The sequence below is a fragment of the Tenrec ecaudatus genome, chromosome 1, assembly GCF_050624435.1.
Source record: "Tenrec ecaudatus isolate mTenEca1 chromosome 1, mTenEca1.hap1, whole genome shotgun sequence".
In the NCBI taxonomy this organism is placed as follows: domain Eukaryota; kingdom Metazoa; phylum Chordata; class Mammalia; order Afrosoricida; family Tenrecidae; genus Tenrec; species Tenrec ecaudatus.
The window spans coordinates 51,827,221-51,843,653 of NC_134530.1; the positions used below are offsets into that span (position 1 = coordinate 51,827,221).

The 16,433-nt window shown below is 45.6% G+C and overlaps 1 protein-coding gene, 1 non-coding gene and 1 pseudogene across 4 annotated transcripts in view; 1 reads left to right on the top strand and 2 right to left on the bottom strand.

Moving 5' to 3' along the window:
* Window positions 1-6,028, bottom strand: part of TAF12 (TATA-box binding protein associated factor 12) — a 27,182-nt gene extending 21,154 nt beyond the window's left edge. Inside the window, exon 1 of one of the 3 annotated variants that reach the window (XM_075553189.1) lies at window positions 5,910-6,028. The gene's annotated coding sequence lies outside the window, so the exon portion shown is untranslated. Of the gene's footprint in view, window positions 1-5,072; window positions 5,298-5,909 lie in introns of those variants that run through there. The other 2 variants (XM_075553179.1, XM_075553184.1) reach the window with 2 other exon arrangements.
* Window positions 6,029-7,096: 1,068 nt separating this feature from the next.
* LOC142434076 (cytochrome b-c1 complex subunit 10 pseudogene) lies at window positions 7,097-7,272 on the bottom strand (annotated as a pseudogene).
* Window positions 7,273-11,348: 4,076 nt separating this feature from the next.
* Window positions 11,349-11,482, top strand: LOC142437843 (U11 spliceosomal RNA). The gene has a single exon (XR_012782352.1). It is a non-coding gene; the product is annotated as a U11 spliceosomal RNA (small nuclear RNA).
* Window positions 11,483-16,433: the final 4,951 nt, after the last annotated feature.

Genomic DNA, 16,433 nt, shown 5'->3' on the forward strand with positions numbered 1-16,433 from the left:
CTATTTTTCTCGTTTGCTTCGGTGAAAACAAGAACTGAGTTTCCCTACGCTCCATATGTCCCCTCTAAGGTGCACTACTTGACTTTAAGAGGCGTCTTGAAGGGAAGGGAAAATATCTCCCAGTCTTTTACTGATGAGACCTGGAGAGGAATCTACTTGGAGGCACACATCACTGGATTTGACCATTTATATCTCAGGGGGGTTCGGTTAAGTAATCTGACCTCTTCGAACCTCTCTGAACTTATTTTCCTACCAGTAAAATGATACTAACAATATCTAGCTTGTAAGGCAGGGACAATTAAATTACAGGAGAGGTTTCAAAAAGTTGGTGGAAATTTTTCATTATCTTTTCATTCCGTTTTCCCACAAACTTCTTTAAACCTTTTTTATGTAACACTTGAAAGTTCTAAAGTTCTTATGATCACTTCAGACTGAGCAGGTTTCAAAAACAGATTATTCAAAGGTGGGAGGTAACTGAGTATCTTACTAGAGAAGCCAGTCACTGCACCTGGTCTATCTGCACTCCTCACTTAATGGCAGCCATCTCCACTAGGTGTGCACGTGAAAAGTACAGGATGAGAACCATGTTGTTTTAACAGCTAAGTCTTTGTGTATGACATGAGATATGGGTGCTGCTTCATTTTCGGCACCAGTAAGTCCAATTTTACCAGCACCTTTTGTTGAAGACCCTTCCTTCCTCCTTGAAAGGATTTAGCACCCCTGTGGAAGATCAGTTGTCCAAAAGAGTTATGAATTTATTTCTGTGCTCTCAAATTCTATTCCATTGGTCGATGTGTCTAGCATTAAACTAGGGCCAGGCTGTTTTGATTACTGTAACGATAGCGTATGTTTTGAAATAAAGGTGTGTGAGATCTCTTACTTCGTTCTTCAAAGCTGTGTCAGCTATTTGGGGCTCTTCCTTCCTAAATAAAGTTAAAAATTAATTTTCTATTTCTGAGAAAACATGATTTTTTATTGGGATTGCACAGAAGTTGTAGGTTACTCTGGGCAGTACCGACATTTTCAAAATATCAAATCTTCCTATGAATGGTTCTTCCCATTTATTTAGGTCTCTATTTATCTCTGGCAGCAGGGTTTTGTAGTTTTCATTGTGTAAGCTCTTTACATTCTCAGTTAGATTTAATCCCAAGTTTTTTGTTTGTTTGTTTTCAGGTACTATTGGACATAGAGGAGCCCTAGTAACATAAGCTGCTAACTGAAAGGTTAACAGTTCAAAACCACCAGCTACTCCTTGGGAGAAAGATGGGGCTTTCTACTCCCATAATGAGTACACTCAGAAACGCACAGGGGCAGTTCTACCCTGTCCTATGAGTTGGCATTAACTCGATGGCAGTAAGTTTGGTTTTCACTTTATTGAACATACTTTGGACGTGTTATCAGGAGAGACCAGTCCCTGGAAAAGAACATCATGCTTGGTAAAATACAGGGGCAGAGAAAAAGAGGAAGCCCTTGACAAGGTGGGCTGACAGTGGCTGCCACAATAGCTTCAAACATCCGGACAATTGTGAGGATGGCACAGGACTGAGCAGTTTCATTCTGTTGTACACAGGGTCGCTATGAGCAGAAACCAACTCAATGGCACCTAAAAACAATAATTGTAAAGTCCTTGGAAGGAAAAACAGGGGTAAAACTATAAGATCTAGTTTTCTTTAATGTTAGATTATCATCTAAAACAGCTACCACATGAAGACAAAATACATCACTGGACTTCATGGCAATGAAATACCTATGTTCATGAAAATACTTTATCAAAAGAATAAAAGGACAATCCATAGACTTAGAAAAAATCTTTGGGGACCACATATCTGGTAAGGGGATAATATCCAAAATATACACAAAACTTCTACAACTTAACAAACACAAAACCCCAACAGCCTAATCAAAATGGAAATGAACAGACACTTCTACGAGCGATCGACAAACATGTGAAAAGATGCTCACCACCACTAGAACCCAATAAACCAAACCCTTTGCTGTGGAGATACACAGCAAGCCTGTAGGAAAAATGGAACTGCCCCATGGAGCTGCCAAGACCAAAATCTTTATGGAAACAGGTTGCTACATCTTTCGCCCACAAAGTGGCTAATGGATTCAAACTACCAGTCTTTGGTTGATAGGCCAGTGTTACATCCTCAAAAATCTCCGTGCCATCAAGGTGGTTCGGACTCATGGTGGCCCTTCAGAACAGCGTAGAACTGGCCGGAGGGTGTCCAACACTGTAATCTGTATGGGAGCAGATAGCTTTATCTTTCTCCCACAGAACGGGCAGGTGGTTTCACATTGGTAACCTTGAGGATAGCAGCCTAATGCATAACTCAATACCAGTTCAACGTGTAACCCACTAGAAATCAAAGCACATGCAAATCAAACCACTTCACTCCTACTAGAATGCCAATGGTGAAACAAAAACAAAATCCCAGAAAATAGCAGATATCTATCAACTGACAGTGGGAATGTGAGATGGTATATGGCAATTCCTAAAAAAAAAAAAGAGAGAGAGAGAGAGCAATACAGATACCATATGATCCAGCCATTCTAACTCCTAGGACTCTACTCTAGGGACCTAAACGTAGGCACACGAGCAGATCTATGCATGCTGATGTTCACAATACACGCCAGAAACAGCTCAAGGGTCCTTCAGCCAATGAACACAAAATGTAATACCTACATACTATGGACGACTTCTCCGGTTTACTGAAAAGGAGCTCCTGGTACCTACGACAGCAGAGCCGGACCTTGAACCACTATGCTGAGCAAACTGAGTCAATCACAAAGGATAAATACCGTCTGGTCTTAACATAAAATGACAAGACTAGGTAAAGATATGAAAACCAGTGGTTACTAGTGGTTTCCAGGATGGGATGAGGAAGAAAGTACATTGGGAAACACTGAATTTGTCTATGATGGTGGGAAAATTGTCATCAACTAAGGGTAATGGCTATACAACTTGATTATTGTAACTGATATCTAAAACATGCACAGTGTGTGGGGGGAGGACAAAATGGCAAACAGAATGTTATTTCTAACTTTACAACAAACACAGGAGTCCTCCCTCCCCCCAAAGGGCTGCAGTTGTTGACACAACATCAAACTCAATGCCATCATGTCTACTGGTTCAAATAAAAACCTCATGGGCTTAATTTCCTTGATTCGGTGGCTTAGGGTCACAGATTCTTGGGTCTGTCCAGTCAACTGGCTTAACATCATTTTCAGTTTCTGGAATCAAGTCTATGGCAACGAGTCTGGTGTTTGGTTTTCCCTACCTCCTAGTTCAGTGAGCAGTGCCTGGGGTGTTAAAGTGTACTAGCAAGTCATCCAAGATAGTCCCTATTCACCTGGAGGAAAAAGGAGACCCAGAAATCAGAGAAAGAAATAGACTGTATGTCTACTTGCTTCTTTCAACTACAACTTCCTTTCCTATGAGATCAGAAGAGATAGACAGTGCCCGGCTACAATTACAAAACATTTTGATCAGGATCCCAACAGATGGGTCTTAATCAAAAGAAGGAAAAATGTTAAACAGAACTTCAAATTCTAACTGGAGGGGGCAGAAGGAATCCATACATCTATTGTTAGGATATAACTCAGAAGACTTGATCTGTAACTACTCCATGAAGCCATGTTTAAAACAATTTGGCCAAGTTAATGGTTCCCCTTGAGCTCTTTTGAAAAATTATTGATAGAGCTCAAATGAACAACAGCAACTCTGAAATAATTGAGAACTTTAAGAAGGCAGAGTCTAAACGAATAGAAGTGAAATATGGACAAAGGGAGAATGATGACGTAATGTGAAGTATGTAGCCCGTTGTCAATGAACTGTCAGTGTAAATACTGTGGAATGGGCTTATGTTTTGTGTATATTTTTTCACACGCAATTTTTTAAAGTATGGGACACAACTATTTGCCACACACTAAATGACTTACAGATTTAAAAGTATTTTTTTTGTGGGGGGAGACTCCACTTAAGGGTTTCCATACTGTTAAGTGACAGTTGCTATCTAAATAGTAAATCTTTTAAGAAAGTACTAGAGTCTGCAAAATAGTCCATCCTGAGTTTGAAGTTAGAGCAAAGGCTCTTGAAGCATTTATTCCGGGAAAGTTAACCAAGCCTTTCCTATTACCTAAACTCAGAGGAGTACTAGTATAGAACAAAATGGTTCATCACTCTAATCCTAAGCCCTCTCCCGATTAAGCCTCCTTAAATGTAAAATAGGCGTTTTTAAAAAGATCTTTTCCAGTCCTTCCCTGGCGGACACTTTTATTTGAGATGTAGAGGGCTGTGCTCAACAAGGGTTGAGTGGTATGGTATTTAGAGCACGTATTAAGTATATAACTGAGTTCAAACTGCTTCCAACTTCCCATCGGAGCTTCGCAAGAATAAAGCCGCAAACGACGATGCTGGCAGTGAGCTTCCCAGATCAAGGATCTGACCCAAGGAGAGTCAGCCCAAAGCCAAGCAGGCAGCGCGAAGAGGGCGCTTTCCCCGCGTACTTCCTTTACCCCCTCGGGCTCCGTGACTGCGAGCTAGAGGCTCCCTATACCTTACCCCAAGCCTGCCTTTCCCTCGGAGGCTGAGCTCCTCTTAGGAACTCGAGTCCTCAGTCTGGTTCCCTCTGGAGCTCGGAGTTTCCAAGCTCCGATCCCGTCTCCACTGCCCGCTCCCGCTTCCTCCCCAAACCCGTCTCCGTTGCCGGCTTCTGCCCCTCAGGAACCGAAGTCTTGGCTGCCCTGTTTCTGAATTCTCAGGAAGCCTGGGTCTTCACCGTCCCGCCGCTACCCCTTCAGAGTCCCAGTGCTCGCTGCCCTGTGTTTGCCCCTCCGCGAGCCCGTGTCTTCCCTCACGCCCCGTTCAGTCAGACGCTCTCCTCAGGAGCGCGGGTCCTCACATCCTGTCCCTCTCAGGTCGCCTCCCTCGGCGGCCGGGGCAACTGAACATCTCTCTCTCCCCCTTCCCTAAGTCCTGTCCGGGTCCCCACAGCCGCGTCTTCTCGGTCGGTCCCGAGTCCCTCAGTCCCGTCCCGAGAGTCTCAGAGCCCCGTCTCCTCCACAACCTGGTTGTTGAGACGCTGACCCACTGCGGGCCAGGCGCTGACTCCCTCCTCCCGCTCCTCTTCCTCGACTGCCAGGGCCCAAGACTCACGGGCAGCAGCGGCTATCTCCACATGATATGCGGAGAGCGCCCCAGTGAAACGTTCGTCTCAGCAGCCGGTCCGACTGCGCGGCCCTCCCCGAGTACTTCCGGCACCGCTCCCCGCCTCCAACCCGGAAACGCGCGGCTCTTCCGGCCCGCGGGCACGCGCCGGGCTTGCGCAGGCGCAGACCTGCCTGCCTCACGTGCTGGCGCCGCCGCGGCCCGCGCCGGGGCTCCGACTTCTGCCGGAGCCAGGCGTCCGCCCGCGCCACGCTTGCCACCCGCCGGCCTGGAGCGCCTGCCGTCGCCGATGCTCCCAGATGCTGCCACTCGCCTACATCTCCGGCCTGGTGGGGGACTGGCGCCCGCAGGCTGGCGCCATTTTTGGCTGGCGCCATTGTCCAGATACCAGCACAGGGATGCCATCTGGTTTATCGGCGGCCGCACAGGGAAGATCGGCGCGGCCTTTTAACTGACAATATGTAATAATAACCGAGCGCTTACTATATGTGAGGAAACGTGCCAGTCTGTGTGAAATATAACTTAGTTAAAGCAAACCTGTGGCAAAAACGATCCGACCTCCGCGTCAGGAAGATGGAGACTGTACACAGCTCTTTAGTAATAACTGCTAGCAGGAATCTGGAAGAGTCGCGCACACCCCTTTGCTGGATTGCCCACTTGTACCCACACCTTTATAGCTTACCGTCAGTAGGTCCCCAGTCCACCCTCTCTACTGCCGTGGCAGCCGAATGCTCACCGTTTTCCAATCTGTATCAGGAAGGTTTCTCTAGAGCAGCGGCTCTCAACCTGGGTCGAACACCCTTTCACAGGGGTCGCCGAAGACCATGAGAAAACACATTTCCGATGGTATTAAGAACTGAAACACCCACCATTCTTCTATCATCTCAGGCGGGCCCGCCCTCATGCAGACACACCCACGTAAGAGTACCCGGCGTGAAGACTTACCCACGCTCCACCATGCTTCAAGACAAAATTTCATTTATTCGTCATTAGAAATAAATATTTAACAATATATAATTACATATTGTTTTGTGATTAATCACTGTGCTTTAATTATGTTCAATTTGTAACAAAAATACATCGTGCATGTCAGATATTTACATTACAATCATAACAGTAGTAAAATTACAGTTATGGAGTAGCAACGAAAATAATTTTATGGTTAGGGGGTCACATCATGAGGAACTGTATTAAAGGGTCGCGGCACTCATAAGTTTGAGAACCCTTGCTCTAGAGAAACAAAACCCCAAGGAAGCTTATACATGTACATAGGGCATTTTATATCAAATAGCTGAAGGACTTGATAACCCAGGATCAAAAAGGAATGCAGATAAACGCTGGCTCCAAAAAACCAGAAGTCAGAGGATGAACCAGATATAGGATTCAGACCCAGCAAAACAGCAAGCAAGCTTCGCTAGAGGAGCCACTCATGTTGGAATCAGGTCACACCCCTTTAATCAAGTGAATCAGACCAATGATTTAGTAAGGTGGTTTCCCACTCTAATCTTTTTACAACTGATTGGCTGCTCGTGGCTGATCCCATTATAGAAAGGATTGCATCATTTTAGATCACTTTATAGGAGATTAAGCAAACCAAATTTACCACCACTGAGTTGATTGAGACTCATAGCAACCGGATAAGAACAGGGCCCTCTGAGTTTCAGAGAAGGTGGTAACTTGTTTGTTGGGGGTTTTGTGTGTGGGTGTGGTTTCAGCATTACTTTAATGCTATGCACATGAGCACATCAGTTATTTTTAGGAATATAAAGGCTCCGGTTGTGTTGTGGGTTCCTTGATGCCCAACCTCAGCTGGTTGCAGCCATTCCATGCATCTGTAATTGGCTGATCCAGACGTAGCCAGCACTGAGATAGTAAGAATCAGCACCACCAGACACAATCGGGAGAAAGCTTTGGAGGGCTTGGTCAGTCGTCCTTACCAAATTTGCCGTTAATGTAGAGCTGGGTATATTGTCCAGGATCAGCCGCCAGTCGGTGGCCCACACTAGTCCCACGGAACCCACAGCACCCCACATGCCTGCCGTGGGCAGCCAATTCTTCGCCAGTTCAGGGTAGCGTAGGCCCAGGAACCTGGTGAGCATCGCGGGGCACGAGAATGCCCTCCAAGCATGTAACTCTTTACAGGAGTAGAAAGACCTGTTTTTTTCCCAGCAGAGCTCCTGGTGGTTTTGCGATTCACAGCCCAACCTGTAACCACCACACCACCAGGCACCATTACTTGTTCAGTCATGCTGGGTCTTAACTGGCAAACCATGAAAAATTCTGGGCCAGCCAATGTGGGGGGAGGTCAGCCGCTTATACAGACATCCTCCCTGAGGGCAGTTAAGTCACCAGACTACAGGGTAGGCCTCACTCCCTGCTGTGGGGGACAATAAACTATTTCTCGACCAAGCCTTCACACCCTACCAATAATGGTCTCTATCAGTTGAGCCAGGGAACAGGCCAAACTGGCTCTGTGACATCCAAAGTTAAGTTGCCAGCCTGTATCTAGGATCCGCCCATCTTGTCACATGTATGCCCCCAATCCTTCCTCTCCCTATTGCATGTATGTCCCTAGACCACCCTCTCTCATTACTGTATTACCCCTTTCTGTGACGTTTGTACTCATCTGTAATTAGGGGGCTTGCATGTCCCCAGATAATATAAAAAGCCTGGGCTAGCATTAAAGATTCTCTCCCTCCCTCCACATGGACCACCAAGAGGGGCAGAGGTGAGCATGCTGCCATGAATCGTGTCTGACTCCATTTATTTCAATACTTCTCTTCTATCTCATGCTTTTCTGTAACTTTACTATGATCTTACTTATTATCGCTGTACAATTGTGCCTACCGGACCCGTAATGATGTGTTAGGGGCTGGCTTCCCCTGACAAGCCAAGTCGTCACAAACTTACCACAGATGCCAAGTGGTCTTTCTAGCCTTACATCCCCGCTCATTCTTTCACCTGTTTTTTTGGGTTTTTTCCCCTCTCTTTCCTGACCACCCTTTTAAGACCCCATTTAAATGTACATTAATCTGTTCAACAAATGTGTACAGTGAGTGTTCATGGTGCGCCATGCCCTGCGGTAGATCCTGGTACATGCTGATGGATGAGACCAATCTCCTTAGGGAGTGTCTAGTCTCCAGTGGGAAAATAGACCATAAACAAATGTACACGAGAGTGGCGGTTATTAGGTGGTGTCAAGCTGATTGCCATTCACGGGGACCCTGTGAGCACCGCCCATCTGGTGCCATCCCACTCTCGTCACGTTGCAGTGCACCCCGCTCTACTCGTGGGGTCCGTCCACCTCACCGAGGGGTTTCCTCCTTTTCACTGACCCTCTGCTTGACCAAGCCTGATTGCCTTCTCCAGGGACTGGTCTCTCCTGATAACGTGTCTAAAATACGTGGAACGACGTCTGGTCATCCTCTCTTCTAAGGGATCTTCTGGCTGTCATTCATGCAGATCTGCCCCTTCTGGAAGTCTGCAGTCCTTTCAACATTTTCTGACAACACTACCAAGGTCTAGACTCCACTGCTTCCCTCCTTCAGGATCCCGCTCTCACGTGCATAGATGGTGACGGAAATGCCGTGCCTTGGACAGACACATCTTCTCCTCAAAGTGACAGCTTTCCTTTGGACTACTTTAAAGAAGCCTGTGCAGCAGATTTGCCCAGTGTAATACGTCATTTGATTTCTTGACTACTGCTTCCCGGTATGGGTTGTGGGGACAAGTGTAACACAAACTCACTGCCCTCAAGTCGATGCCAACTCCTCTCGACCTTACAGGACAGGGTACAATTGCACGATTTCAATATTTTCTCCTTTTATTCCTGATGTCATGTCTTGGTCCAGCCAGGAGGATTTTTTATTTAGATGTGTAATCTATACGGAAAGCGATAGTTCTTCGTCATCAGTAAGTGGCTCAGCTCACGTCAACAGTCAACAATTCAACAGTCTGTCATCTGCATATTGTGGTGTGTTAATGAGTCTTCCTTCCAGTCCTGATGCCGGGTTCTTCATATAGTCCAGTTTCCTGCAGTGTTTGCTGAGCATGCAAATGGAATAACTGAAAGGAAAAAATAAACTGCCCGTGGTGGGACTCAAATTATGTAACAACCACCTTGCTGCCCTAATGGCCATTCTGAGTTTATAAAAAAAAAGATATACCGAAAGGTAGCTTATTACTTCATAGTTAATACTTAAATTTGAATAAAAAAAGGTACATAAAACTAGATTATAAGTTGTTTTGTTTTAAAATATTAATGAAAAAGATCAAATAATACCTGACACACAAAAAACCCATAACACTGTCATTTAAGATATTCCCATATTGCTTCTGGACTGGCATCCTCGCTTGTAATATTCACTTTTATCCAAACATCATCCGTTGTGTGATTTATCTTAAACCATGTTTTCACTGTAGGAGGAGGATCACGTTCCTTTAGAGGTGGCCAATTAGACAACAGTCACTGTGTTTGCTAGATTAGAAATAAGCGACTTCTCTGCTCTGAACATAGTAACTCATTTAGAAACAAAAAACTGTTTCGGCTGATCTTACAGTATTTGTTCTGACAGTATCGTTATCTCTTTGGACACTTTCAGGAATTGAACAATTCAGTCATAAAATCCCTACCCCTGGGAATTTGGGGTGTTAACACAAAGCTGAAATAAATGACTGCATATCATCCTCTGGTTGTTGGCACTTTTTCTGCTACATTCTATGTTTATTTAATGAAGTAACAAACACCGGTAATAAAAATGTAGTGTCTCATCAAAAGTATAACCAGTTAGAGAGGGTCTGGTGGGTCCCGTGGACAGACCTTTCAGCTAACCATGAAGCACGTCACCACTTTCTCCACGAGCCTTTCTGCCATTGTTTGGGCTCAGCAACCCCACCACTGGGACTCCTAGTCACCAATCCAGGTGAATTTACTGTATGCAAATTACACTGCAATAAACTTACATTTAAAAGAATAGTATGTGGAAAAAATATGCAACGGCCAGGATTATATTTTTAAATGTTTTTAATCACAGAAATAAAACAACCCATTCTTTAAAAATATCAGAACATGAAAAAAAAATCAGAACATGACAGTAGATCTAAATAGGGCCTGTGTAGTCACTACCTCTCATCCTGAGCACCCTCCTTTCCAGAGGTAACCACTGTGTCCTTTCAATTAAAAAAAATCCCAAAAGTAAATATATTGCAGCCATGGAAAATACATAGCACCAAAAAAAAAAAAAAAGAAAATACATAGCACCGGGTGTGTCTCTTTATATTGATGGCATCAGGCTGCACCCTCTTCACTCGTCCTTCCTTACATTTGTTCCGATGAACGTTGATAAATCTAATTTAGTCACTCGAAACCCAGTATTATTGTTCCCCTCCACATCAACGGTCACTTTGCTACAGCTCTTCATCACTCAACTCTTTCCCAACGTTTTAAAAATACGGATACAGCAGGCCATCTTATACAAGGGGCTTCAAAATCTTGGTGGGAAAATCCCACTATCGTTGAACCCCACCCCCCCCAATATATCCCTTGTGGAAGTGGCAGCAAGGTTGCTCCCCGCCTTTCCTTCAAGTGATGCCGTGCCCCTACCTGTGCACGCCTGCCGGGGCCCCTCCCAGCTGGGTGGCTGGAGGGAACACAAATCTGTGCCTTTTCAGTTTTAATAAATTGGGATCTGTGTTTTCCCCAGCTTGATATCCACAGCACCGAGGAGGGTGCCAGGCGCCCAGGCGGCGCTGGGTGAGAGGCTCCGTGCAAACGAGCCTGGGCGGCCACGGAGAAACTGCTCTTCTGGTTGGTGGCGCGGCAGCTGGTTCTCTGGCGGGGGACAGAGAGAGAGCCTTCCCTAACTGCAGCCCCGCCGCACGTCACTGCTGCGCCCGCGACCACGCGGCCCGGCCCCTCTCTCGGAGCCCGCCCGCGCCTTCCCAGCAAGCAGTGCGCTAATTTGCATATCAGCCCCTCTTTATGCCTTTGCTTCTAATACAAATCAGACGGATAAATCCTAGATTCTCCGCTTCCTATTCGACGCATAAGAGTTTGTAATTGCTTTTCAGATTTAGGACTATGAAATACGAAATTCATGGGATATTCTTTCCCCCACCTTAATCTTAAAATAGATTCGCTATCATTGCCACTCGGCTGTCACCAAGCACTTGTTTAAAAAAGGGCTTCTGTCGTTAAGTGGCACACGTACGGCATCTCTATTGCTCTACGTGCGGAATCGACATCAAGAGATTTCGGAAGCGTAATTTTTGCTACCTGGGCTGCTAGTGATCGTTGGTCCTGGCGCCCTGCATTGGTAAAGGAGTAGACGTTGTGTGTCCATAATTCTGGCTGTTGTTAGAGACTTGGGGGTCACATTTACTATTATGTAATATAGTCGTTCCTCTACACTTGTCTGTTTAGTTAGAGCACCTCTCTCCCTTGAGTTGTTTTCTTTAAGAGTTTTTCTTTGTTATTTCTTATCATGAGTGACAACTTCCTACATGAGAGCAAAACCCAGACTGAGTAATTTCTGATTTGTAAGAACTCAGATGGCTGCTTTCCTGGGCTTTTAAAAAAAATCACTTTATTGGGGCATGTACAATTCTTATAACAATCCATACATACATATATCCATTGTGTCAGTGCATTTATACATTTGTTGCCATCATCATTCTCAAAACATTTGCCTTCTACTTGAGCCCTTAATATCGGGTGGTCATTTCCCCCTCCCTCCCCACTCCCCCCTACCTCATTAACCCTTCATCATTCATAAATTGTTATTATTTTGTCATATGTTACACTGTCTGATGTCTCCCCCTGCCCTCTTCTCTGCTGCCCCTCCCCCAGGGAGGAGGCTACACATAGATTCTGGTAATCAGTTCCCCCTTTCTACCCCACATTCCCTCCACCCTCCAGGCATCGCCACTCTCACCACTGGTCCTGAAGGGATCATCTGTCCTGGATTCCCTGTGTTTCCAGTTCCTATCTGTACCAGTGTACATCCTCTGGTCTAGCCAGATTTGTAAGGGAGAATTGGGATCATGATAGTGGGGGGAAGGAAGTATTTAAGAACTAGAGGAAAGTTATGTTTCTTTGTTGCTCACTAATGTCTATTCTAACTAGTAAACCTGTTGTTTTGTATTTTTGTCCTGCATGCCCCACCCCACTCTACCCTAGACCTTCTAACATGACCCTTTCAAAGTAGTGGTGGTCGCTGGACACTGACACCGTCTAGTTCTGGTCTCAGCATCCTGGAGGCTGATGTTCACGAGGTCCATTCATGGGTTTGATTTTCTTTACAGTTCTTTCCTTCAAATCTCTCTTAAAGCAGTAAGAAGCCAACTGGTTGCACACATTAGAAAATTGAAGTTTAAACAAATTGGCTTTTTACCTGTGGGTACCCTGGTCTTCCACCAGTTGTCTGTCAGTTTGTCGTACCACAGTGGCTTGTATGTTGCTGTGATGCTGGCAGCGATGTCACGGGCTTTTTGAATCTCCCAAAGCGAACAGGAGTCAACGGAGCCGCCTTCCAGACTGAGAACAGACCACGAAGAAGGACTCAGCTCCTCAGTTCAGAAGGAGTCCCTGAATGAATCGAAGCAGACTATTTTCAGGGATAGCACTGGAGGATGGGCCCTCAGGTCAGAGGGAACCAAAAAATGTGACTGAGAAGAGCCAATTTCTCAGAGGGGATTCGACCCATGATGATGTGAGGTGGGTAAAGCCGGTGGGGGTGGGACTTTGGGAGCTTCATTTGCTGATGAGGCACCACTCAGGGTTGGGAGAAACAGCTACAAAAATCTGCTAATGATTCGAATCACCTCGTCTGCATGTGAAAGTTGGACATTGAATAAAGAAGACCAAAGAAGCATTCCAATTGTGGTGCTAAAAAGACTAAAAGTCCCAGGCACTGCTAAAAGGACATCCCGGTCTGTCTTGGAAGAAGTATGACCAGAGGGCTTACATACTTCATCTTACATACTTTGGACATGTTGCCAGGAGAGACCAGTCCCTGGAGAAGGAGATCATCTTTGGTAAAGTAGAGGGACAGCGACGGAGAAGGTGCTAAAGGAGGATTGGCACCCTGGCTGCAACAATGGGTTTAAGCATAGAAACATTTGTAAGGATGATGCACGACTGGGCGGTATTCCATTTTATACAATTCTTTCCTCAACCCATGCATGTCCCTCCCTAAAGCTCTGGATTCTATAACTTTAAGGGCAAACATATATAGGGAAGCTTAACCTCCAGATATTGTGTTTGAGTCAGTGCCAGGTGGTGAGAGGGCGGGGGGGGGGGGGAGGAGTGATTTCTAAGCATCTGGATCTAAAAACCTCACTTGGAAAATTTAGGATTGACTTTTTGTCCATCCCCCAGGGAGGAGGTTTATACGTAGATCCTTGTAATCAGTTCCCCCTTTCTACCCCTCCCTCCTGGTATCGCCACTCTCAGCACTGGTCCTGAAGGGATCATCTGCCCTGGATTCCCTGTGTTTCCAGTTCCTATGTGTACCAGTGTACATCCTCTGGTCCAGCTGGATTTATAAGGTAGAATTAGGATCATGATAGTGGGGGAGGAAGCATTTAAGAACTAGAGGAAAGTTGTATGTTTCATCGTTGCTACACTGCCCCCTGACTCCCTTCGACCCTTCTGTAAGGGTTGCCTACAGATGGGTCTTGGTTCCCCAATCTGCACTCACCTCATTCACAATGATTTGATTTTTTGTTCTTTGATGCCTGATCCCTGATCCCTGATCCCTTGGCTCTGGATATTTTAAGACTCCTTTTCCAGCCTGCCATTCTCTAACAGGGACTGGACCTCTGCATACTTATTTGGAACACCACTGAGCTCGCCAGGAATGTGGTTAAGCCAGTGTGTCTGAAAGCTGGTTTTCATGTCTTAGATAAATTTGACTTCTCATGGACTGGAGAAAATTGAGAGCCCCCCTCCTTGCCCCCCCACCCCCAAAAGCCAATGCAAGACACACCACTGCCACCCACTGGAGGCTGTGAGACATGACGTGTGGGCCTGTCCTCCGGCAGCAGGACCATCTCACAGCTTCCCAAGCAGCAACCCAAATTCAAGTTCCACAGCAGCCACCCCAGGGCTCTGCCCAGTAGCTTTGGAGCCACCAGCTCCTACGACGAGCTGCAGAGAATCTCCAAGCATCTCCCCTGGAACCCACCACCAACTGACTCCTGGACAGGTCACCAGTGAGGTTGTCTGTAACTGGGACCATTAAATGCACACGCCCATTAGCAATTGATTTTCTAATGATCATTATTTCTCTTTTTCTAATTGTTTTTAACTTGTAAAAAGTGCATGTAAGGAGCCCTGGTAGTGTAGTGGTTCCATGTTGGGCTGTGGTCCACATGGTCGGCAGTTCGAAACAACCAGCAATTATGAGTAAGAAAGACTGGGCTTTCTACTCTGGAAAGAATTACAGTCTTATGTAAAACTGATTGAGGTGACTGAACTATGGAATTATATGATTTCTGTACTTACTTCCAATAAAATGCTTTTTAAAAAATGGATGTATTTCAAATTGAAATATGATCTTAACTGAATGACTTGTCGAATTTTGAAACATTATAGCCCCATATTATCCAGGATCCTATCAAGGTAGGAATCAAGTTCATTAACTCTCAACCCTGTGCCTGTTCAGTCAATAGCCACACCTACCCTTTTGCAGCCTTTGTTCAGATTTCTACTGTCATACACCAGTTTTGTCGATCTTGAAAATTTATAACAGTGGTACAAATTAGAATTTACTCTTAGTTGTCTACCTCTTTTGCTCAAGGTAGTGTTTTGAGAGTCATTCGTGTGTGGTCTGTGGAGCTGCAGCTCACTGTGTTTTATGGCTGAGTAATTTGATCATGTGATGACCCCTGGTGGGTCAGAGTTAAGTGCTAGGTAGAAGAATAAATCACTATCCACCAGCCCCTGTAAGGGAGAAAGATATAGCAGTCTGCTTCTGTAAAGATTAAACCAGAGACTCAACTCCCTGCCGTTGAGTCAATTATAAGGTAGCGTGACTCCATGGAGTTGTTGGTGGGTTTGAACTTTGTAGTTAGCAGCCCAGATCCTAACCCACAACCTTAGACACCCCCTGCGGCAGTTCTACCCTGTCCTTTCTGGTCACGGAACTGAATTCTGTTCAATGGCCACAGGTTGGTTGCTTGACATCGTGTGTTTTCCTCTGGTTGCCCATGTGGGTTATTTCAAGTTGGGAGTAATAGGAGTAAAGGTATTATAAATAATCATGAAAAATGTAGACAATCATTTAAAACACAGCAGTTAAGTAATACTCATACTACGGATAGCCACAGGACAGCAATTTCCATAAAATTCTAAAACCTCCAAGAGATTACTGTGCTAGGGATGTGTCCACATATGTAAAATCATGCTGAAGACAAGATTTAGCTGTACGGTCTCCGTCACTGAGGATAGCACTCGAGTATACTAGCCCCTGATATAACAGCGCGCTGTGTACACTCGGGCCCTGTCTTCACAAGCCTTACAGTTTGGTGAGTCCTTGAGTGGCACAGATGGTTTATGACACTCGACTGTTAGCCTAAAGGTTGGTGGTGCCTTAGAAGAAAGGTCTGGCAGTCTGCTTCTGTAAAGATCTCAGCCGTGGATCCTCCACTCATGGAAACCGACTCCGCAGCAATGAGAGGGGAAGAAAGCAGTTTAGTGAAGAGAGAGAAGGAGGATGCTATATTTTCTTTCTCTTTTGGGGGGCTGGGATGGGGCTAGGGTGGGGGTGGGTGTGGTAGGCAGAGTGGTCCAGAAAAAAAAATGTTCTTGGGACAATGACTTTGAAGATGTAAGCTAAAGGGCCCTGTGTGGGTGTGCAGTTTCAGCAGAGGCTAAGCCTTGAGGCTGGAAGGAATGTGTTAGCATCCAAGAATCAGAGGACTCGTGGTCCCAGTGAAACCATCCTGGCAGCAGAATGTAAGGGGAAAAACTCAGAGGGCTGCTCTCAGAGACCTGGGGTGTTCATTGCCATGTTTTTTGTAAAGTAGAAAAGGTAGAATCTACATCGGATCTGGGGGGAAAAATTTTTTTTACAAGTCCGGGTAGTACTGTTTCAGGTTTTATGGGCTCTGTGATCTTGGCGAGTCATGAAGTTCTGATTTTCAGAACTGACTTTTCTCTGAGTCCATCCTAGCAACCTGCAGGTCTCCACCACAGCCAGGGGTACTGCACACGAGGTGCGTGGACTAGGAACCTAACCCGAGTCTCCCACGGGGAAGG